General features: G+C 42.0%; 1 long non-coding RNA gene across 2 annotated transcripts; it reads right to left on the bottom strand.

Moving 5' to 3' along the window:
* Positions 1-8262: 8262 nt before the first annotated feature.
* Positions 8263-23498, bottom strand: LOC119485435. 2 transcript variants are annotated; one of them, XR_005206268.1, is made up of 5 exons: positions 23339-23498; positions 21990-22091; positions 21559-21698; positions 16970-17274; positions 13802-14663 (listed from the first exon to the last, which is right to left on the bottom strand). It is a non-coding gene; the product is annotated as an uncharacterized LOC119485435 (long non-coding RNA). The 2 variants fall into 2 exon arrangements; XR_005206269.1 differs by lacking the exons at positions 13802-14663; positions 16970-17274 and adding an exon at positions 8263-8452.
* Between the last annotated feature and the right edge of the window lie 201 nt (positions 23499-23699).

Here is a 23699-nt window from a genome sequence, read left to right as displayed (position 1 = left end):
TCCAATGAGGGCAGTTGGCGGACCAAAAGCCATGGAGGAATTAAACCCATAAACCCTACCATCCTCCAGTCTTTCAAACCTCTTTTATACGGACCTGAGATGAACGACTGGGAAAAGCAGCGAAAGAGAGATAAAATAAAGTCCAAAGAGTGATAAGAGAGGTGAGTGGCAGAGAGGACTGAGTGTACTATATTCACTTACACATCACCATGAAACATTATCTGCATATATTTTAAAAACAGTGGATATGAACGTCATTCGATTTTTATTAAGCTTGTCACATGTGCGTCAGTCCTCTTGTCTTGCGTGTGCAGCCGTCATCTAATTAAAAAGGAATATTTTCATTAGTGACAGTCTGAATTGTGTTACTTTAAAAGAAAAGGAGGGCAGAATGATAGTTGATAGATGATAGATGATTCACGCTCCTCCACTGAATATTAATGTACAGATGAAAATTAGGAACAGTACAGTAATAGATAGGGCTGTATTTTTATTCAAAGCTCAAAACTGATAAATGCGCTGGTTTGATTTAAAGTGACAGCATTTTACTGTGGGGAAAAAAGAAGTTGTCAAAATGTACATCTGTGACAGCGTTCATGAGAAAATAATCTCATGACCAAAAGCATATGCAGCGAGCATATGCAGCAGAATTTGTGAGTGCAGAGAAATTGATGTGTCAAGTCTGATAAATCATTTCATGATTTCAAAGCCCCTAGAGGAGTGCTTAAATGAGGTTACATGGACAGTTTATGCTATTTTTAAATGTGCAGGACGTGTACCCTTGAAATGCAATGTGGTCAGGTGAAAATAAGCAGGAAACGGTCGTGACGGTTTTCGCCTCGCTCCTCGCCTTTTACATGCCTTTGGTATCCTTTACCTCTGTGGCACCTAGGGCTGCCCCCCCTTAGTCGACTAATCGGTCCTTTTGGTCTTAGTCGACTAAGATTTCTTTCAGTCGATTAGCCTATTTTATGCTTTTCTCATGCTGAATGATGTATTTCCAAGAAACCTATGAGCACATCTCTGTTAAACACAAGATTTAAAATTGTGCTTTTGTGTGATTATTTGTGGAGAAACTCAGTTTTACAGATCTGTTGATTAAAATCACTAATCCATTAGTCGACTAAGAATTTTTTTGGTCAGCGAGAGCCCTAAACCTGACCCCCCCAGATGGTTTGTTACACAGAACTATCTGAGAAGCCGTTGTTGGAAACAGTTTGGAAAAGGGCAGGCACTTTCAAAAAATACTTGGCAGGTGATCGGAAGAATCATCTGTCAAAAATCAGACGCTTGCCAAAGTCGTTCAGGAGAAGAGCGAAAACTTTGAGAAAAATCGAGAAAAGCCTTCGGTGTAGGGTTGGGCCGGTGTAAATATTTTCAAACCGGTTTGATATTAAGCCAAAACACCGGACCGGTATACCGAATTTTACCACTAGGTGTCACACTTGACTCAGCAGACGCTTCTCACAAAATGGCCACCTTCAGTTAGCCTGGGCCGTGCTAGCTTCGGGGCTAACTCCCTTCACTTTAATCAGCAGGTGGCAAGCAAGACACAGGAACTTGGCTTGTGTCTTGAGGAGTTGTAGCATTTATTCACCGACCGTCTAAACTGTACACACACTGCACCGCTACGTTCACAGCTATAACATCACGAGACATGAGAATATAGCTGCCGTGCAAGGTAAAGCCCTAGTGGCGCCAAATCCTATGAACCATATGATTAAATGCTTTAATGTGTATCTCCCCCATGAAATCTCAGCTCACGAGTGTTAACCTGAGATCGCTCGTCGGGGGCCGATCCGCTCTCGTCCGCACGTTTGTTTCAGAGTCACGGCAGAAAAGGCCAAGAGTTCAAGCCCGTAGGAACCGACACCAATCATTTGCACGCGCCGGGCACCTGCTCGTCATGTTCCCATGATGACAGTCTTTTCCTTCAGTGCCGTGGACACCAGGCGCCCCTCTGGGTGCAGAGAAACAGAAAGTCAGAGGGAGAGCAGTCTGTGCCGCCTCAAGCTGAATAGCTCAATATTCTATCTGAGCTGAGCTTCATGAAGAAATCAATAAAGACACAACATATTTAAGCACATACGCTGTTTGACACTGTACAGGGGAAATTCCAAGTGATGTCTCTCAATCAATACCAAGATCTAATAGACTGACAAAAATCCAGAAAATAATGTGCCCACAGATCTTAGCTTTATTGTAACATTGTTTATTTTTGACTTTTCCACTCTGGCCGTCTCCAAGCTCCTTTCACACGCGCACAAAAGAGAGGCTTCTTTTCTAAGAAAGGAAGAAATGGCAGCAATTACAAAGCAAGTGGCTTTAAAATTCCAAGCGTATCTCTGATCGCTGCTTGGGTAGTAATTAAGTCCTCCAGAGTGTTGCAACCATTAGAGCTCCGAGCAACCAAATGAGGACACACCCAGCCCAGTGTGACCAGATTAAAAGAAGAGAAATCAGCCCCTCGCTGCTCCCAAATGGCCACTATTGCTCCGGGCAGTCCATCAGTCTACAATGTACGACTTGAATCACCCTGCAATCAGTATGAAAGTGACATAAACTTCCCAGTTGGCTGCTTAACAACAGTCACATAACTGTATTTACACCAAGCCGTTCACAAAAAAAACGTCTCAAAGCTTTTCAGGAAGTCCTTTGGGTGTATTTTGTGGGATGCTAAATTGCTTGTCAAAATATGACAACAATAACTTACTTTTAGATCATGTTCTTGGCAACATCTAGCTAATGAACAGATGCTGTGGGTTTCTATAATGTTACCTCTAATACACAGAAGAAATCTAATCACCCAAAATTGAACGTTCGCCATACCCCTGAACAAGGGTCAAATAGCAACCGTGTGGCTCGGATAAGAGTGATGCTCGGTATTCAAAGAGTTTGGAGGTGGTGTCTTTTTTCTTTGTTAGCCTTTCCAAAACCAAAAATACAAGAGGAAACCTGTGAGGAATGGATTGGACCAGGGGTTCTCAACCTTTTGTAACTTGAGGCCCTCTTCTGATTGTTAAAAAATATCCGAGGACCACCATCCCAAATAAATGACAAACTGGGCTATAGATATGTGTTATGCCACTGTCGGGTCTAATGACCTACAAAAATATTCAGCTTTCCCTCACCCATCACTGCCTGCCGTTATGAATCCAAAGTATTCAGGGTCATATTTCCTCCCCACACGCTTCGGAGCCCTTACAGGTACAGGGCTGTTTCCAACATCACTTTTTCGTTTCAAATTCATCTCTCTATTTCGTGTCACTGCATCCGAGACATATACTTCTATAAAGGGAAGACTCGTGGGTATCCATAGAACCCATTTTAAATCATATATCTTGCGGTCAGAGGTCAAGGGACCCCTTTGAAAATGGACATGCCAGTTTTTCCTCGCCAAAATTTAGTGTAACTTTGGAGCGTTATTTAGCCTCCTTGCCAACAAACTGGCATGACATGGTCGGTACCAGTTGATTCCAGTATGTCCGCGGCACACAAGATAACGCTCTGAGGCCCACCAGTAGTCCCCGGCCCAGTGGTTGAGAACAACTGGATTAGACAATGTGTTCGCTCCAAGGTAAGCTGCAACTGTTAGCATAACTGCCTAACCATGGCCAAGAGTTAGCATATCATTAAAGGGGAACAACAGCCATTTAAAAAATATATGTATTTTATTCTGGAGGCTATATAACATGATGGAAAAGATACTGCAACCTGCTCATGAACGCGCATATTACGAGGGCGCACCAGGAAAGCACGAGGTGGCAGCGTCATCACTGCAAACAGTAACGGCCTGCCAGTGGTGATATGAATGGAGTAAAGAATTTCAACAACGTGTGCAATATAAATAAACATACTGTCACTTTCTGAATCTATTTAATGTTAACAATAAAACTGTGTCACACCTTTCATTCATTCATCTTCCAGTAGTTATAGTTTAAGTACTGTCAACTGGAACGGAGAAATCCATGACAGGATTTCAGCGCATGTTGTGACGGTTTCGCTAATAATTGATAGAAAGCAGATGTTTTCATCATCTGTTGTTGTTGTTGTCGTTTACAGTACAAGCCACACGCCTTATACTGATTACAGTGAACATAACAGACAAGCACAGTCTACCGCATCAGTGGTATCGAGACCAGTTCTTTCAATTTGTCTTCCACTTCCAGACCTCCTGAAGAAATATGACGCAAGGCTACTTGGGGGGAAGCGAGGAAAACCCTTTCATTATCCCTGGTGTCTGCGGTGTGGGAGAAATCAATAGAGGTGTCCATGCTGGATTCATCTATATTCTACTGTGTGAACCTAATACCCTCACATGGGGAAAGGAAGATGAGTGGGTGGTTTGAGGGGAAGAGGTGAGGCAGTTTCAGAGGCAGGGAGGCGCACTGGAGGGGAAAAGGAAGTTAGAGATGGAGAGGTCAAAGAGTTATTTATACACAAAGTTTTTTGGTGCACTCACACAGGTTGGAGTAACTTAGTCGGGTTGGAGCGACTTTGGGGAACTCGAGAGACTTTCCTAGATTTAGATGCCGGTGGGATACAGTGGCTGCACAAATATCACATGTGAACCGTGCTGAACTGCAGAGGAAAACAAACCCCAGTTATCTCCCAGGTCTAAGAGATATATGGAGACAAAGGTGTCTCTGATTTTTCTAAGAAACAAATCAAAGATGAACATAAGGCTGTTCTAGATACAATAAGACATTTCATCGGTGGAAGTCATGCTAACGAGGCACTTGTTCAACCTCTGCGAAAACCTACATCCACACACACGTTCACGTTCACACTCACAGAATCTAACAACCACATCAACTGTCAGTGGGAGCCTCATTAAGCTGACAGGCGCTGGCCTCTCAGGGCAGGCCAAGACGTCAGAGCCCTCTCCTTCCTGTCATGACATGATGGATCTCTCCACCACTGGCTGCCAAGCTGCCAGTCAAGTCCACCTTCCTGTGGGCGTCCATCAGGAAACACTCGCTAAGCATCCTGTTGATCTTATTTGTGTATTCGCCATCGCCGTTCACGTCCAAATCTGACGGCATGTCGAAGGGACGGTCAGATTGGCTTCATTAGCAGCTTCTTACCTGTCTCTCACTGTCAACATGTGAATGGATGTATATCTCTGTTGTTCCAATGGCTGACTTTATACTACACTGTATACTAGCACAGCCTGCTGCCAGATGTCTGAATCACCGCCCACCGCTCCAATTTGTTCAGTTGTCCATATGGGTCTGGTGTTGTGCCCATTGAAATATTATAAATATGCATAAGCTAGTATTATAATTATTTACTTACTTACTTATTTATTAAACTATTTTGCCCAGCCGCTTCCCAGAGGAGCATAAAGTGAGCGATGGACATATATGGAAGTTAGAAAAATACAGCACACAGATTCTGAGAGCAATCTCAAAATATTTCATGTCCAGGACCTCCAACATGGATATCCAATAAACCACAGACTATGGATGTATAAGCTTTTGCCCTGCGTGTTAGTAAATAGCCTACTAACTCCATTAAATTCTGTTTATCTCATGCTACTAGCACTACTAGCTACTGGCCGATAGCCGGTTGTTTGGGAACAGAGACGTTAATACATCCACACAGTACAGCATACAGTCCATGGGTGTATTACAAGATAATGAACGTAATGAATTACAGCCAATATATCCATTATTACAGCCGCATACATTTGGTTCCCAAAAACGAGAAGCCAAAACATCTCGATTGCCCCCTGGTGGCTGGCTCTTAGTGTAGGAAGTGCTTGATTTGATATGCAGCGGAGTTTGCTATTACGCATTTTAAACGTCAATATCGCAGGCGTTCATGTTCATTTAATTGTGATAAGCCAAAATCGTGATCACGATTAATATTAGATTAATTGTGCAGCCGCAGCTCAGAGGCTGAACACATGAAAGCCCCAGGTCAGACGTTATTATCCAACATCAGTAGACTGCCTACAGAGACATATGGGGACATAAAGTTGTATGATTTGTTGAGTCTTTTTCTTCAAACTCTTCTTCTGAAGCGCATCCAGACATCTCACAAAGTGGAAGAACAGAGGCATTGTCAGCTTTGGTGATAACAATCTCAGACTCCTGACACCTCCATCGCCAGATCCCTCCGTCCAACATTCCTGTGTGTCCCTCGCTCTCTGCTTGTATCATCAAAGAGCAGCTGGTGGCGGGCGGTGCCCCCGTTGAGGTGTGTGTGTCTGTCCGGTGGAGCCATTTGACAGCAGACAGCTAGCGTAGCACGCGGAGGCCTGGCCAGCTTGTACCAATTTAATGCTGGCTGCTCTCATATGCGAGTCCCAGTGGTGACCCAGTGACCCGGGCGCTACAGAGCGGGGGGCTGTTAATAGCTTAGTAGACATAGGTAATGAGGTTATCAATTAGAGGGAGATTTGCTCTCATTTGTCCCTGTTATGATGTCGTGATTTTCAAAAGGGCTTCTGGGGAAGGAAAGCTTGCTGGGAATCTGTAATTGTCATTTCATTAAAAGGATCCAAAGCTGGTGTTCTACTATGGGTTGTTTTGTTGTGAGCAGATGTTTCCAATACGGAGAAGGTTTCAGGATTTGCACAATAAATTACCCAAGACGACAAGTGATGATGGCCCATTATGCCAAGAAAGATAAAACTGTATCATAGCCACACAGCGGATCAGGAAGTTCGGATATTTTATTTGCATTCTGGTCTCACTTATACATGCACACGCAGAGCATACATAAAGGTTCGCATATGTGTTTCTGCATATACATGAGCGACCTGCCTATAACGGTGTGACTATGTGTGTGTTATAGGAGGTCACTCAGTATTCCTCTCAGCAGCTGGCCAGCCGCTGTGAGCGTGAGGGTCCCAGGAGGTGAGCAGACAGAAAAACAGCCCGGGCCAGGGATCTTATTCTCTCTCCGCATCCTAAACCTCAGAAGCCATGTATTATTCACATACAGTAGGTAGACAAGGGACGCGCTTCAGAATGAAGGATGGTACGAAGTAAAATAGGAAGGAAGGAAGGGACAGAGAGTTGTGGAGATGACAGCACTTTGGGGATAGCAACGTGTGAGAAAGAGATAAAGCGATGGAAGGGACAGATAAACATTAAGTAACGAGATCAAAAGCGAGATGAAGATAAGTTGGTGGGAGAACAAACGGTGTGCTGTTGAGAGCCGCGCGTCTGAAGCAAACACTTGAGCGTTTCATTTCACTGATTACCTTCAGTCAGAGGGGAGGAACTAATCAGCGAAATCACCTGCTCTTGTGTTTGGCTCCAACGCAATCCTGCGTAAACATGATTTCAATGGCACAGGGACCACTGAGCTTGACAGTTAGTGCTGCTTTGATTGTGGTAGTTTTTGGGAAAGCTTAGACTTCATGGAAAACATGCACAGAAACAAGAACATGACCGCAGACTCACTTTGCACCTCTATAGTCTCATACACGGGGCTGACAATTCCCTTTTAAAGTGAATATAAACAATATTTTTTAGTAAGGCTGTCAAAGTTAATGATAATAATAACGCGTTAACACAAATTTGTTTTAACGGCACTAATTTCTTTAAGGCAACTTGCAAATTTTAGGTTATAGCGGGCTCAGGTTTAAAGCTAGAGTGAAGATACTGGTATCATAAGAAACTTATGTATATATATATAACCTATCAAAATTAACAGGAATTACAATTCAATTCTAAACCTTTTTTATGCAGCAATAAGTTGGACTTATACCGGAATTGAAATTGCATAAACATAGAAATTAATTTAATAGATTGGCCTCATTGTCACGGATATCCTATCCAGCTATTTGAGTCAGTATCGGCCCTATCCGATCCGGTATCGATGCATCCCTAATAACAGGATCGGAAATGCGTCCGATACTGCCCAAAATTTGCCAGTCTATGCACCGCTCCGATACCATAATTTATTGACCCAGAAAAAAAACAACTACTTTAGCCAAATCAACTTTAACCAGAAATCATTTCTTCTTCGCCGCTCCAAAACAATAGCCTTCACTGTGCTGTCGCCCTGGATGTATCATGGCTGCCACTGGCAACTACTGTTTTAGAGCAGCGAAGAAGAAGTTATTGCAGCTAGTCTGTCACATGACAATAGCTAACAACAGTGCGGTGCTAGTGGAGAGTGTAACGGTAGTCAGAGCGAGGAAAATGTCAGCCATTTGGCAATATTTCCTAGTGGAAAAACCAACAAGAAAACCAAAGAAAGTTCTATTGCATTCATTCCCAGTATGTATTTGTTCATGTTTTACAAAGGGTTTAACCTGAACCAAGCCATACAACAAAGATAGTAATCATATCACATCCATACATGGTCAGTAGTAAACAGCTGTTAAATAATTCTTCTATTGACAGTCCATGTTCTCTACTATCTGCAGTTGCAAACACCTCCAGAAGCTCTACAGCAGCTCTCTTCCTACTGGATGCACAGCGCCTTATTTCTGTGTGTATAGAGAGTTCAGCACAGCGGGGCATTATTAAAAATGCAGCACAGTGGCTTGTAGAAACTACCAATCGTCTCAGCTTTGATTGTTCACGCTTAATATATTAATGTCTCCAAATTAATGTGCTAATGATTTTTTGATGGTAAAAGCTGCACACGGCGCATTTATATTCTGACAGTGTTCCGTCCATGTGTCTTCCCTCTTGCACCAAAGGCCGCCCACACTAGCTTACCCATTCCCACTGTGTCATCTCTTCATCCTCGGGCTAACCAACAGTGGAGGTCAGTGAGGATTTGTCTCTCTCCTCTCTCTCACTCACACACGCACTCACGCACGCACGCACGCACGCACGCACGCACGCACGCACACACACACACACACACACACACGCACACACACACTATCTACCTCTTTTTTTTCTCTCACTTTAACAGCCTCTCCGCTGCACATCCACACAGCTCTCCTAATTGTATGCGCCGCACACCTATCAAATTAAATTTGCACACAAAACCCTCTTATGCTATCACTTGGCGGACTATTCACCCACTTAATTAATCCAATTAATCAGAAAAGGTATATCCGCCTAATCAAAACATGTGTGTCGTATCTGGCAGCATCATCAGTATCCTCCCCCCCCACCCCTGCTCAGCAAAGTGTGAAGGGTGAGACGAGGAAACTTTAATTCAGGTTTTCCTCCTTGTTTCATTATCCTCAATCATCTCCAAACGCAACGGTTTCCAGAGTTAAGTCACTACGGCTATGGATGCTATAGATTGTTTTGATCAGACGGTGCTGACAGATGTGAGAATTACTGGCTTCGGGTCCAGAAACGACGTCTTGTTTGTTTGTTTGTTTGTTTAATGCGTGGCGTAGCTAGTGCCTTGAAGCCAGGAAAAATAAAAACCTAATTAGAATAGTGTTTTCATATTCGCTGGCTGTGTAGAACACAGATAACCGAGGCAGAGCACACGTTTCACAGGACATTTTTTGGGAATCCATGCGAGATATGCAGCACGGTTGGAATATGATGAATAATTTTGCTCATAAATTAAGCACAACTTTGATTGAAAAGCACACGTTTCACACCAAAAAACTGTTGATTTTGGCCCATCGCTATGCTGCGTTTGAATTAAGTCAGGCCCACACCTGGTCTGGAAGGGCAGCTTTAATGACTGCTGGGGCATTAATCGATACTGGTAGCGCCGCAAGCTGATGTTAAATATTTAACATTCAAGGCTCATCCCGCTGATGTACTAAGGAAAGGTCTTAGTATATGGAAGCCCTTTGGTCAAGGCTTCCTCCAGGGTGTCAGCAGCCATTCCCGCCTCTTTTGTCCTCCTCCGCAACGTGACTTTGCTCAAGGACTTCTACAACTGCGGTCTGATCAACTTCTCCCCCGTATACATGCACCAGACATCCCTCTGTCTCCCTCTGCCCCCTCTGTCTCAGTCCTCCTCCCCTTTCGTCAGGCTCCGTTGATCGTACAGATGACAGTATGGACTACGGCACCAGTGTATCGGAACCGAGGGCTGAGGAGAGCGATGAGGGGAGGGAGAGGAGATAGGAGACAAAACGAGATGGATAGAGTGAGGGAGAGAGAAAGAGAGTCAGTCCTTCCCAGAGCCTGTCAGCCTTTTTATTACCATAATGTCTGCGCTTTTATCACCGTGCCCGCCAACCAGAATCTCTTATAGCCAATGGGTCGGCAGCTACGGGGGACCTTGCTGAACAGCGAGCGGGCCCAAGCGCTTGTTTGATCCGCAAGGCGTTTCGAGCTACGCGGGCGAGGCGCAGCGAGACCTCGCGAGGGTCGGAAAGGGCTGGAGGGAGGAGGGCTCACCTTGTTGACCCCGTGCAGGACGGAGGGAAGGGGAGCGGACGGCGTGTTGAGGACAGCCAGTGGCGGTGGTCAGTGTCACACACGTGTTCAAGGAGAGATTTGTGGACAGGCAGAGGATTAGAAGGCGGCGTTTGTACGTGGCTCACCTTACACTGGGAGCTGCTGGGGAAGAGGCGCTGAGGCTCACGCAGAGAAGGAGATGTGTTTTAGATGTCAACGCTCACATGTCTGGGTAAAACTGGAAGAACTGACTCTTCAGACATGGTAAAACGTATAGAGAAAGCAGGGAGAGACAAAAAATAAGACAGAGGTCGATAAATATCATATTAGCGCGTTAATGCAAATTTGTTTAACACCACTAATGTTTTTTGCGCATTAACGATTAGTTAACGATTAGCGATTTTCAGGTTCTAGCAGGCTCAGTTTTAAATCTACAGTAAAGACCCTGGCATCATTTGAAACTACAAAACCTAAGGAATCCATTGGCACCAACTATGTCATACTAGCTTGTTGTGAAGGAGCCTAAATAACGCTCTAAATGTACGCTACATTTTGGCAAGGAAAAACTGCCATGGCCATTCTCAAAGGGGTCCTTTGACCTCCGACCTCAAGATATGTGAATGTAAATGGGTTCTATGGGTGAGTCTATAGGTCCTTCTCATTTCAGCATTTTTCGCCTCCTCGTCTCCTCGCTCCTCGATCCTCCGGCTGTGACCCGGAAATCGATCTCAGTCCTCCATCTTGAAGGACGTCCCAATTCATAAAATGCGCATCGAGGAGCGAGGATCGAGGAGCGAGGAGGCTTGCTGGAGGAGCTATGAGCGAGGATACACCAGTGCATCCTCCAGTGTTTCCTCCACGGAAGTTTATCACCGACCGACACACCCCCTTACTGGATATCAGTTATTGATTGGACGCTGCGCCGATCAGACTGATCTGATACATCAACATCACTGGAGTTTTATACCGGAGTGAAGACAGATCAGAGATTAACAGTTTTATAGTTTAGTTGTCTTCTGATTCACCATCTAGTTATAATCTGTGTTAACCGTAGGTGTGAACGACAAACGGAGCATGTTGATGGTGAAGTGTTCCAGCAGCAGAAGGACCTGCAGTCTCTCTGCTTCACACACCGTCACTGAAGGAGTCTGACACTGAGAGGGGTTTATAAAAGCTGACAATGAACAGACTTAAAATAACTTTCTTTATTTATTAGAAAGAGTTTTCTTTTGATCATCCATTATTTCACTCATTCACTTTTATTAAGTATCCAGTTAAAGTCAGAGAGAGAAGGAGGGTCTGTCTTTTATACCTTTTACATCATTTATCCTCATTTCCATTCAGTCACATGTGAGGCTGATAATTCCTGAGCGTCGGGTTTGATATGAGTTATATCATTTCACTTTTCCCTCAAACATTCAGACTAATACATAACTTCTACTGTCAGAATATAAATTAATACAGACGCTAATAATGAATAAATAATATAAAGATATTGTTCCAGTAGAGATGGTTCCTGGTCCTCTAAGCAGGACTCAGTACACAGTAGAAATACAGACTGCAGCTGTTATTCATGTGCAGGTGTTTGTTAAACAGAGAGAAAACACTGCTGCTCTGATAACTCTGTTTCTTTATTAGTATTAGATCAGTTCAGACATAAACAGCTGTTAGAGCTGACTGACAGCTGATCCAGCTGTGATCAGCTGCTGCTGTCATCAGAAACGGACGTCGCTTCACGTGACGCTTCAGAGGAAACGACGTCTCATGTCTCTATAAACATATTTCCTCGTTTCCTCTCTCCTCGAGTCTTTTCCATGCCTCCTCCGCTCGCATCTCCCGTGGGCGGGACTAAGACGCAAGTCGAGGAGTCGAGGAGTCAAGCCGTATAAAAGCACTAATGGGAAAGACCCTATGAGTCTCCCCTTTACAGACATGCCCACTTTATGATAATCACATGCAGTTTTGGGCAAGTCATAGTCAAGTCAGCACACTGACACACTGACAGCTGTTGTTGCCTGTTGGGTTTGAGTTTGCCATGTTATGATTTGAGCATATTTTCTATGCTAAATGTAGTACCTGTGAGGATTTCTGGACAATATTTGTCATTGTTTTGTGTTCTTGATTGATTTCAATATTAAATATATACGTACATTTTCATGAAGCAGCATATTTGCCCACTCCCATGTTAATAAGAGTATTAAATAGTTGACAAATCTCCCTTTAAGGTACATTTAAAAACAGAAAAAAAAATGTGTGATTAATCGCAATTAAATATTTTAATTTTTGCTCCGGTACTGCTCACACCTCGAGTTCGAAGCTTACCCGAGCGAGCCCGACCTAGAATGTATTTGTGTATTGCGCATGGTGGTTTGCTTAGCATTGTTTCACAGTTTCGCTTGTGTGATCCAAACATTCCCAATAACCCAAGAGCTGCATGTCAATTGAGTTCAATTCTTGTAAATGGTTTGTCCAGATTTTAATTGTATTTTTCTAATTTTGTAAATTGTTAATATTTGCCTGTTAGGCACAATGACCAGTGTTTTTAATGGCCTCCATTATCACAGCGGGGGGAAAAAATCATTCATCTGCTTCATGTGTATTGACATGAAAAGTGGTTCATCTTTTCTCTCCATGCTTTTAGAAAAGCAAAATATATAAACTTGTTCTGTATATTAATTATTAAAAAACACTAAAACACACACACACACAGTAAAGCGCCGCCGCCTAGCCCTCGTCTCTGTAATTGTCTCAGTCAGTCGTCAGTCAAAAACTCAAAATGTATTGAAAAAAGATAATGTAAACATATCCAAAATTCACAACCCACTCTCCCACTCGCCACACACAAAGGACGCACCTGTATTAACGGGCAGGTCTAGCAGCAATCAGACAAAACTGATCATTTATATTCATTAAAGAAAGTTGATTTAATTAAAGAAAAGGCTCACTTAATCCGATGAATCCCTTTATTGAAAGTGAGAATTTTGCTTGAGGATTATTTTCTTTAGGGTCAAAAGAGACGACAGACATTCTGAGCTTCATCCCAAACCCTCAAAAGAAGCTACGAATGTAAAGGAAAGAAAAAAGACATATAACGCAGCTCTTCTCTTTTTTGGAGTGAGCAGTGACTTGGCTTTGAGCTGGGGAGCGGAGGGAACGAACAGCTCTGTGAGCTACACTGTGAGACACACACATAACTTCCATTCACATGATGGGTATGGAGTACTCTATTGGTTTTGGTGTTACTTTATGGGTGCTGGTATTGGTACTAGAGCTGGGACGATACACCTATCTCCTGAGTCGATACTATCACGATACTTGGGTGCCGATTGGATATGTATTGTGATTTTTAAGTATTGCAATTCGATATTACGATTAACAACACTAGACCATGGAAAAAAAGTTTAATCATACACTTGTAGGGACTTTTACTTTGGAAAAAATCTAAGTTGATAGAGTAAAAAATTATTGATTTTCAGCATGTATGTATTTATATGGGCGCGGTTTCACACACACACACACACACACACACCCACAGAAAGTTATTTTTCGGGTGTGAGTCGGGGAAAAGAATAACGTTACACACATACACACACAAAGACCGACAGTTAAATGCCAGGCGCACTTGACAGGTTTTTGGTCGCATCTCTGGCGCCCTGTGAAGCACGCCATTTTTATGTAGCATAACATATCGACCTGTCATATCGGAGGAAATGTTCATTTCTGGCCGAAGCCGGTGCTTCGTTTTCAAACCTGTATCCACCGATACCGATGACGTGCCGATATCATCATGCATCCCTAGCGCAGATTTACTTTGCCGCTACGATCAAACACAATGATGGTGGTGATTCAATTATAATATTATATTATAAAGGCTGGTGTGACTAAGCCCTAAGAGGACAGTAATATTCTTATTCTGAGTCACAGTATGTATGAATGATGCAAGACTTTTAATGCCTTCGGTGCACTTTTGATCTCTCTGATTATATTATCCGGGGCGCAGCCGCCTCAGCTATCATCACATCTGGCATACAGTAAGTAGGCATTAGGTTTCATAAAAGGGTGACATGACACACCTCTTGGTCTGATAGAAACTGGCACTTAGAGTCCGTCTGGGTCGCGTCTCCACACACACACACAGGCTTAAAAGCAGCCAGTAGATACTATTACACATCAACCTCACCGGTGCCCCTATGAATATTCAATTCCTCTCCCCCTCTCTGGCCTTCTCATCAAACGTCTGGTATAAATGTGCCACAGACGGTGTGCTGCGCCCCTCTCCGCCTCCTCCTCTCCTCTCCTCTACAATGACTTGTGTCCTGGCCGATGCATTATGACTGGTAGGGGTGACTCAGGCTGGGCAGCGAGCCACTGGAGTGTGGGGTGACATGAATGGAGAGGGGTTAGGTTAGGTGGCATGCTGATGCAAACGCAGCAGATGCAAGACCATGGATTTTGGATAAGGATTTCCAATAATTTGCATTGCGATCGATTCACTTGCAGCAAGACGACAAACTAGGGATGTTAACGATTAATCGACAATTGATTAATCGGTCGTTAAGAAGTTGATCGAGCAGGTGAAATAATGATCTGAAATATAAACAACATGTAGTTACATTCTAGATATCCGTAGATTGGAGTATTTTCGAAGCATGTTTCAATGACTCGCATTTGCAACCAGAGGGCGCAGGGAGAGGCGGTGGAGGTGGCCACGCCAAAATCACATGCTGAAGGTGATGCGCCCGACAGACGCTCAGTCAGCAGCGTCGGGAGCTGAAGCCGTGCTTCAGGCCTTCGCTGTTGCTCTAGCTGGCAGCATGGACACGGAGGTTGAGCACTTTTAACGGGACATTCCCCATCCTTGGGTTTCTGGACAATATTTGTCATTTTTTTGTTGTTAATTGATTTCCAACAATACATATACATTTGCATAAAGCAGCATATTTGGCCACTCCCATGTTGATAAGAACATTAAATACTTGACAAATCTCTGTTTAAGGGGGTGTATTTTGAACAGATAAAAAATGCGCAATTAATTTGTGATTAATTACAATTAACTACTGTATAGACAATCATGTGATTAATCGCAATTAAATATTTTTAATTTGGTTAACGTAATATTCTGCTTCAAGCAATGTTTGTTAGCGTTTAGTGTCTCAAAAACTGTATTTTCACTGCAGTTTCATAACTGTTTTACTCTCCCACACGCACCTGTATGCATATTAACGGGCCAGTCTAGCAGCAATCTAACAGCACCAAGAACAAGCAGAAATGTGGACACTGAAGTTTCATTTCAACACGGATGCTTTCGAGGAGAGGCTGGCCGAGCAGGTTCCCCTGTACAGACATCTCTACAACTGTTCATTGAGAGACCACAGGGACAGTCACATGGCATTAAACTAAAGAAATAAAGAAATAGGCAACACACTGGGGAAAGAAGAGGCTTTGTGCTGCAGGCTGTGAAAGAATAAGAGCGAACGTTTTGTAAAAGCTAAAAAAAAAAGGTCTCATGGTAAGAGTGGCGACCTGAGGGGAAACACCGAGAGACAGAAAGTCATTTTGACTTGGAGGTAAGTGACGGTAATAATTACAGTACACAAATGCAATGTTTAGCGGTACGTACGTCAGTGTTTACGACTGTTGCCAGGCAGCCTACTTTCTTTTCTGGTGCCACTCATTGACTTCTGGCTTATCCACAGAATATTTTGCTTGTTTGCCCTCTGGCGTTTTGGGGCATATTGCAACGAACAATGCGTTGATCATAAACGCCTCTGCTCATGCTCGTAGTGCACGCGCCATTTATGGAGGCCGGCGCCACGGTGTCCCACGCGAGTATAAGCAAAGCTTGAGACAGATATTTGTTAGGTTCTATTCTCTTGTTGCAGCGTTACATTTAGTTGTTTTTGAGCATCTTTCTTATAAAACTAGGCGGAGATGTATAGCAGAGATTATTTTTGAACACGAGCACGCTCCGCATGTAATCCGATATTCAATAATATTCAATATGTTTATTATATATATGCCTCTATCTTTATTTTTTTCATGGGCTATGCAATGTTGTCAGAGAATATGCAATATGTTGCTGTGGAAATAAGGCTTTGATTGAGGTAAACAAAAAAAAAAACACATTTGGTATACGCACAATTTGTATGTTTTTTTAATTACGATTAATTGATTGATTGATTGTTAATGTTACCAATGATCGATTAAGAAAAGTGCTTACAATTTGCATCCTACAACAAACCTTCATTTAAAAGGTTATATGTGATAAAGATTTAGCTCCAACTTCTCATGAGACAACCAATACTACGCATTATCTGGTTTAAATAGCTTCCACTAATCCACACTTTGATGGGGACTTCTTAGAAGCCCTCAATGGATCCGGGAAGGTCCCTGAAATACAATTCTGGAGCTACTTAGCGGCTGTGTAAAGCACACAGATAGTGCTTTGAAAGCGTCGGTAATGACAGTGAGTAATACACGTCGTGAAACGGCGGTTTGCATAAAATCATACTAGGATGTCAGTAAATTGTATCATAATGATCCCTGCAGGGGGAAAGTGGCTGCAACAGAAAAAAAAATACCCAAACAGTTTTCTCAAGAAATATAAATAAACTATGACTCATGTCTACAGCAAGCTGCCATTTGTCATGAACTTGAGCGATGGAATTGCTGACCTCGGTGTGTGTTGTTGTTGCTTCTTTCATTCCTCGGGTCGCTGCAGACAGATGCCGGGCTGAGTGGCTCACACTAATTGGCTGCATCTCATCAAGACAGAATGCCAGCAGATGAGCCCGGTGTCGTGTCTCTGCTGCCGTCAAAAGGCCGCACATTGAGCGACAAGCTCTCAGACAATGGCTCTCAGACAATGGCCCTCATCTTCAGGAGTGGATAAGGAGTATAAGGAGGTAACCCTTCCAGTGCAAGATCCACATAAGCTACATAAGACGGCGCCGTCTCGAATGTGTCTGCACTAACAATGCTGAGGGGAGAGATTAGATAAGAAATGATGACGGGCAAAATAAGCACCATCAGTTCACTTTTTAAAGCTGAAATTGGAAAGAAGAGACAAAAGTGAGAATGATGAACAGGAGAATAGTAGAAAAAGACTGATTTCCAGATTAAAAGACCTAAAAGGTACAGAAATGTTAAGCATCTCAATCTTAAAGGGACTGTTTGTAAGAATCAGAAATGCTTGTTAACAGCGACACCTGTGGCCGTTAAATCAACGAAAGTCAGCGTCGGGCTCGCGTTTGCTCGCTTTAAATAGACATGAACGAGCATCGCTCAAAACAGTGAGGCGACACACGTCAGCTAAAACCACAATATCACTCTATATTTCACCTGCTTGGCAGTAATGTTAGCTGACTTTTCCTGCTTTTCCCGACCGGGTGGCGGTGTCTCCCTCCCACCGCGGTCGGGAGGGAGACACCGGCACCCGGTCAGAGAAGATAACGTTTCTCGCTGCGGCGCCCCGTCACTTCACAAGACACGGGAAACTTCTGTTGGTCTGGAGGAGCTGCAGCAGTTATTTCTGCACAAACGTCCACTGTACATTCACTAGATATTCTCAGAGCTACTAACTCTTCTGCAGTGTGTAGTGTGCGCGCATGCAGGCAGAGGAGCAGAGACTCCGGCCACACGCGAGCACGCATGGGAAACCAACCCATATACGTGTAAAAAGTTACAAACAGTCTCTTTAAAGGGGAACAACGGCCATTTTAAAAACATTGATATTATTCTGGAGGCCCCCCCCCCCCCCCCGCCGTTTTGCTTTTTTTACAGAAATAAAACCCATTTAGTTAATTTTGGCGTATATTGTTCGATAGGTTTGAACCGCTTAATAAATATCACTGGTTGTGGAGTTTCTAATCGCTGTGGTGTATCGGTAAGAATACATGAGAAGATGCTTCAAAGGTTTCTTGTTGTTTACTAGAAGGCTGTGCAGGTTAACACCTGAATGAGTGTACAGTATGTGGTTTCTAGAAGAACAGAAATGAACAGACATAACAGTATAATTAACTATAACATAACAAGACATACAAATTGAATAAGCAACCACTATTCATCTATGGTTAGGTGTGTAATTGTAAGACTCACACAAATTATATCAAATTACACACAGTAAAACACTTATTAACCCCACTTTTACAACGAAGGCACAATATGAAGCATACTTACATCTTAATTGACGCACATAATCTCTCATACAGCCAGCAAGACGACCTTCATCCCACACATATGCATTGAACTCACTGCAGTGAAGGAGCAGACCAGACTACAAAGGCCAAACAAGCCAATATACCACTTAACCACTCCAAGTAGCTGATTGGCTCCTGACATGCTAGTTCACATGCTGTCCAATGAAATGAAGGGGCTGCTGTGCCTGAACTCCAAGTGAACTGCAAACATTCTAAACAGGCATGTTATCAACACATAGTCGGATGACAGATGCTACAAACTGAAAGTGAATGAGTGAATATATATATATATATATACATATATATATATATATATTATATACTGTAAATATATAATGTCTATCCTGAATTTGGCACAACACGTGAGAAAACACACATTTATCTTTCACGTGCACACACGTTAGGGCTGTCCTCGACCAAAGGAATTCAGCAGACTAAAACTCATACGATTTTGTCGACTAATTGATCAGTTGATTTAATTGAGGGATCTGTAAAACTGAGTTTCTCCACAAAGAATCACACAAAAGCCCCATTTTAAATCTCATGTTTACCAGAGATGTGCTCATAAGTTTCTTAGAAATAAGTCATTCAGCATGAAAAAAAGCATTAAAAAAAGACTTATCGGCTAAAGAAATCATACTTGACTAAGACCAAAACGACCGATTAGTCGACTAATCGACTAAGAGGGGGCAGCCCTACACATACGCATGCACACACTAGCAAACACACACACAACCGCTGCTTTTTAGCTCAGTATTTGGGGACTGATCAGAAGAGTAGATGTTCAAAATAAAAGATGTTGTAATATGTAGTTTGTATTGGCTAGAAACTGAATGTGAATATGATGACAGCTTCTTGTTGTGTAACAACTGTGTTTCGCTGTATTAGCTATTGTCATCATGAATTGTTTTTTTATTTATTTAACATGATTAAGATTCACTGGCCCTGACGCACAACAGTGTGTTCACCCAGCAGTAAACAGTGTCAACATGGCCCATGAGTATTAGCCATTGTCACACCTTCAGCGCCTCTCGGGAGGTGTTGCTGATGAATGCTAACACAAAACAGGTTTGTTTTCTTTTCTTCTTTGTTAAAATGCCAAGTGTTCAAATTTTACATCCAGTACACAAATAGCTTCGAACATGGACAGAAAACCCCAAGAGCAGAAGCCTGTGGATCAGAGGTTAGCAAAGAGACGGGGGCACAGTTTCAGTACCCAAATGGGCCCGTTCACACGCCGCGTTTTTTGCACCCTCAAATCCATTGTTGTCAATGTAGACATGTAAACGCGGGAGCGTCACCGTCGCAGCGCTCAAGCGCCTATTTATTCAGGACACAACGGCTGCGCCCCGAGATAAAAATAGTTAGTTTTAAAAATAGTTTCACCCTTTTCCGTCCAAGAACGTCACAACGTCCGGTTGAAAGGTCAGCCAGAATGACACAGAGAAATCGAGCAGTAAAGCTACTGTGAGGGATTTACAAAGCCGGAAAACCATTTATCTTTGTTTGGCTTTGTTTAGTGTAGTCAGTGAGGCTTACTGCTAAATTACTGCAACTTCATCATCATCATCATCATCATCATCGCAGCACGCAGATTTTGGTTGCTTAGTAATGACAGGAGAACAACCACCCAAAGCACATTGGATAAAAGGATGAAATAGGCACGGCTGGTGTTTTCCATGCGTTTTCAGACGCTACATGTGAACGGCGGTTCTGTGCAGCTTGAAGGCGTTTTTATCTCACTCTTGTTTTTTATAGCTAGCTTATGAACTAGATCTTAGCTCGATCCTCATATTGCAAGCAGTTCAGACCTCGTTCAGACTAACTGAGTGTACACTAACTCGTCAGCACAATGGTGGACAGCTGAAGATGAGTTTCTAACTAGAGCTAAAATACATGTTGCATATTGGATTTACATTCCCCAGGAAGCCAGAAACACAACTCCAATGAGATGCTAAAGTTGCTCTCTGACTGGATGTGTCAGTAACTGGCTAACACGTTAGCAGCAATAACATTTTGACATGTCACAGCTGGAAAGCAGTGTTGCCAGATCAGATTGACAGTTTCCAGCCCAATCACAACTTCAAACCAGCCCAATTCAATAAAAAACAGCTCAAATCATTAACTTGCCAGTAAACCAGTGTAAAACCACCACATACCCAATAGAAAACCCACCATAAGCATAGAAAGCTCCATATCTGCATCAAAAAAACAAAGTAAAATGTTAAATAAATAGCTATCGCAACCCACAAAGAGTGCAGTCAGACAACCAAATACACAAACTGCAAAATGTTTCTCAACCACAAATGATCAAATACTGCCGAGAGCCACAAAAACCCACCAAAATCCGTCCTATCAAAACAAAATCTAAAATAAATAAATAAATGACTCAATAAATAAATTAATATGCCATTAAATGCACCAAAAATACTAATACAAATAAATGTAGGCATTAATTAATTGATCAAATGTGACATAAATTGATATTTCTGTTTTAAGAAATGTAAAAAGAAAATACAGAAATAAATAAATTTGGGGAAATAAATAGTGGGGAAAATGCAAAGGGAAAATAATAAACATATTAAAATGAATAAATAATATTTAAAAAAATAAATATATATATTTTTAAATATTATTTATTCATCTTAAAATGTATTTATTTATTTATTATTTAAAATGCATAGGGAAAATAATAAACATATTAAAATGAATAAATAATATTTAAAAAAATAAATATATATATTTTTAAATATTATTTATTCATCTTAAAATGTATTTATTTATTTATTATTTTCCCTTTGCATTTTTCCCACTATTTATTTCCCCAAACTTAATTTATTTCTGTATTTTGTTTTTACGTTTCTTAAAACAGAAATATCAATTTATGTCACCTTTTATCAATTAAGTAATGCCTACATTTACTTCTTTTAAATATTATTTTTTGAGTCTTTTTCTTTCTTATTTTTCGGTCCTCTATAAAGTGTGGCAGGCACAGGCACGCACACACACACACACACACACACACAAAGCCACAGTGCAAATAGGCCACATATAAATTCCCTTACCTTTGCACAGAATCAAAACAATGTAGAGTCACTGTAAGCCAGGTCAGAGGCCTATCCACTCCTCCTCAGGCCAGAGCCACATCCATGAGGCTGGAAGGGAGCCCCATGCGATTCCTTGTGTCATCCTTCAGCAGCATCACCTGGGAAAATGGCCTCTCATATGGATCATCATGGATATTGGCAGAGCAAGCAATCAGATGGCACCCAGTGCTAATGCCTGAAAACATGGGTTTCCTCCAACATCCTCAAATGTTCAACTTCCAGCCAAAAATTGTCAATGGCCTCATTGCTTTTTAGCTCTGTATCTGGAGACTGATCAGAGTAAATGCTCCGAATAAAATATGTTGTATTATATAGTTTGTAAAGGCTAAGAAACTGAATGTGTATATGATGTCAGCTTCTTGTTGTGTAACAACTGTATTTCACATTACCTTGAGAAGCCTGCTGATGCTGATGCTGATGTTTCTCCACTGGCACTCAAGGTGTCGACCGGACATGAGAAAACCTCAGTGGTTAAGTCTGTCACTCCTGGCCTATTCATGGTGGATATCACACAGAGGATGGGCAAAACGGCTCCAGTTTGAGCAGCATTTCCATTGATGCAGGTAAGTGCATCACAGCCACCATCATTTACAGTCTCATTGATATTCTTGGAGTCACTCTGGAGTTTTGCTGAATGAGCAAACCAGTTATAAGTTTCTTTAACCATGTGAGATATTCAAGATAGCTTGGAGGAGTTACATAGTTTTGTTTGCAACGATATCCAGTGAGTGGAAAATAAACTGTATACTGGGCTGCTTTACTTTGAGTAGGGTGAAAACGGAGTGACTTTTTTTTCCGACCACAACACCTGCCTCGTCTGTAGCATTCCCCACCATGTTTGTGATGTCCAGGCCACACACTCAGAAAAGCAATGTTTGCATCTGATATTTCATTAGCATTATTGAGGGGAAAAAATGTAATCTGAGAATTCGAGAATGAGGTCATAGTATTCCGAGAATAAAGTCATAGGTTTACGAGAAAAAAGTCATAATATTATGAGAATAAAGTCATAATATTACAAAGTAGTAATTTTACATGTCATTTTCTTTTTTTCTCGTTAAGTTATGACTTTATTCTCATAAAATTACGAGTTATATTCTCATTAAGTTATGACTTTATTCTCATACTATTACGACTTTTTTCAAGTTAAGTTATGACTTTATTCTCGTAATATTACGACTTTTATTCTCATAAAGTTATGACTTTATTCTCATAAAATAACGACTTATATTCTCGTAAAGTTATGACTTTATTCTCATACTATTACGACTTTTTTCAAGTTAAGTTATGACTTTATTCTCGTAATCTCATAAAGTTATGACTTTATTCTCGTATTATTACGACTTTTCTCTCTGAATATTATGACTTTATTCTGTAAATCTCAGATGTTTTTTCCCTCAATGTGGCCCTAATACTCAGTAATACATTTGCACTTGGGCCCTCACTGCATCAGACTTATATACTATATACTTAGTCTATAAACTGTTACCTTCATCACAATGATCAAATGTTTTGCAGCTCCAGACAGATTTTTTTTTTCTTTCCCTAAAATGTGTCTTTTGATAGTAAAGGTTGCTGACCCCTGAACTAGTTCAACTAGACCCAGACAGGTGAAGTTACTGACAAACATGTGGTGTTTCTGTCATATTTCACACATCTGTATACACAGGAGCTCCCTCACTGATGTGTCAGTGGTTTCATTGAGATAACTACAGAGAACGAGGAGAGACTAACAGACCAACATCTTCACTCTCTGAGGTGTGGTGCCAGAGCAGACTTGGTACCTGCTGTACACGTGGTCCTGTGTATTACATGCTAGCTAGCTAGCTAACGCCGTACTTGAGAAGAGCAGCCAGAGCGCAGCTTCAACCTAGCATGATGCTAACCGTGACCTCTGACCTCAGGTGCGGAGGCGTGGCCTCGAAGGGGATTAACCAATAGTGAAGCCTGTCAAGGTGTAGCGCCTAAATATAACCAATCAAATGTTTCTCCAGCCAATACCGTGAGTGAGTGGACACAACAAGGTTTACTGAATTCTGTTTTTGTCTTTTTGACCATAAAATGACAGCTTGTTTGAAAATATATATATATAATAATAT

This window comes from Sebastes umbrosus, chromosome 3 (assembly GCF_015220745.1).
Source record: "Sebastes umbrosus isolate fSebUmb1 chromosome 3, fSebUmb1.pri, whole genome shotgun sequence".
NCBI classification, from domain to species: domain Eukaryota; kingdom Metazoa; phylum Chordata; class Actinopteri; order Perciformes; family Sebastidae; genus Sebastes; species Sebastes umbrosus.
The sequence above is the reverse complement of the archived record's forward strand: the minus strand, read 5'-3'. Positions and strand labels throughout refer to the sequence as shown.